This window comes from Triticum aestivum, chromosome 3D, assembly GCF_018294505.1.
Source record: "Triticum aestivum cultivar Chinese Spring chromosome 3D, IWGSC CS RefSeq v2.1, whole genome shotgun sequence".
In the NCBI taxonomy this organism is placed as follows: domain Eukaryota; kingdom Viridiplantae; phylum Streptophyta; class Magnoliopsida; order Poales; family Poaceae; genus Triticum; species Triticum aestivum.
In genome coordinates, this window is record NC_057802.1 from 5288489 (window position 1) to 5290422 (window position 1934).

Genomic DNA, 1934 nt, shown 5'->3' on the forward strand with positions numbered 1-1934 from the left:
TATCCAGATCCCGCGGTTGGTTATTGACCAGAGAGGCGTCTCGGTCATGTCTGCATGTCTCCCGAACCCGTAGGGTCTACACACTTAAAGTTCGGTGACGCTAGGGTTGTAGAGATATATGTATGTGGGAACCCGAAAGTTGTTCGGAGTCCCGGATGAGATCCCGGACGTCACGAGAGGTTCCGGAATGGTCCGAGGTGAAGAATTATATATAGGAAGTCCAGTTTCGGCCACCGGGAAAGTTTCGGGGGTTACCGGTATTGTACCGGGACCACCGGAAGGGTCCCGGGGGTCCACCGGGAGGGGCCACCTGTCCCGGAGGGCCCCGTGGGCTGAAAGTGAAAGGGAACTAGCCCCTAGTGGGCTGGGGCGCCCCCCTTGGGCCTCCCCCCTACGCCTAGGGTTGGGAACCCTAAAGGGGGGGGGAGTTCCCCCTTGCCTTGGGGGGCAAGGCACCCCTTCCCCCCCACTTGGCCGCCGCCCCCCTTGGAGATCCCATCTCCAGGGCTGGCGCCCCCCCAGGGGGCCTATATAAGGGGGGGGAGGGAGGGCAGCAACACAACAGTCTTGGCGCCTCCCTCCTCCCCTGCAACACCTCTCTCTCTCTCACAGAAGCTCGGCGTAGCCCTGCGGAGACCCGCTACATCCACCACCACGCCGTCGTGCTGCTGGATCTCCATCAACCTCTCCTTTCCCCTTGCTGGATCAAGAAGGAGGAGACGTCGCTGCACCGTACGTGTGTTGAACGCGGAGGTGCCGTCCGTTCGGCACTCGGTCATCGGTGATTTGGATCACGGCGAGTACGACTCCGTCATCCACGTTCATTGGAACGCTTCCGCTCGCGATCTACAAGGGTATGTAGATGCACTCCCTTCCCCTCGTTGCTAGTATACTCCATAGATGCATCTTGGTGAACGTAGGAAAATTTTAAAATTATGCTACGATTCCCAACAGAAGACAAGTCACTTGAATTGTTTGCCACGAAGGTTGAATCTCCTCGGTTTACCTTTGATTTGAACCGGCATGTCTCTTCCCCAATGGATGACATGAGCAAGAGGACAATGGTGCCACTTGTTGAGCATAGGGTTGTGGTTGATGCCCCCAATGCTTATCGCCAACCATGTCCCCGTGTGCCATCTATTAAAGCCAATGAGGTTGAGTTGTATGCCCCCAATGCTTCTAGCCAACCACCAACTAGCCAAGTATATTAATTACTATACGATGTTCTTCAACAGGGACACCCGATGACAGCTGTGCCTCAGTGGATCGAGACTAAAGGTCGCATGTCAATGGTTAGCTTACGACCAAGATATCCTACATTGCACATGAGTGCATTCAGGATTTCTAAAAGTGATGAATGCTTAATAGTGAAAGATTGGAGCAAAATTGTTAACGATAACAGAGAAGTACTAGGGGGCAGCAATCAGAAGCGCAGCCCACGATTAGGAGACAGGTTCATCTGCATGCTCCAGTATGATGGATCAGGAGAGCTATACATGTTCTATGCTATTTTACCTGAGAGACAGCAGGAGGAGTGATTTAGCTAGTTCATGCTCTTAGTACTTGTCCTCTCATGTCCGTGTTCTTCGTCCTGAACTTAATCTTAAAGAGTGATTTGCTTTTGTGGTGTTATGAACGCTTATAATATCATGACCATGTTGAACTCGATGATATCTTTACTTCTAGTAGAAGTGAATGTTTCTTCTTTAAGCTAGTGTTGGTGGTGATTAGATAGCGGTAATGACTATGATGATTAAATAGTGGTAATGACGACTATGCTGATTTTTAGCTAGCTAGTATACTGTTGTTGATGATATGAGATGCAAGAGTTTTTATATTAATATGATAATGATGATGATGAGTTATCATATCATTTATGAAAGAAACCGCAGATTAGTTTCAGCTGGATGGATCCTAGCTAAGTGATCAAGTAT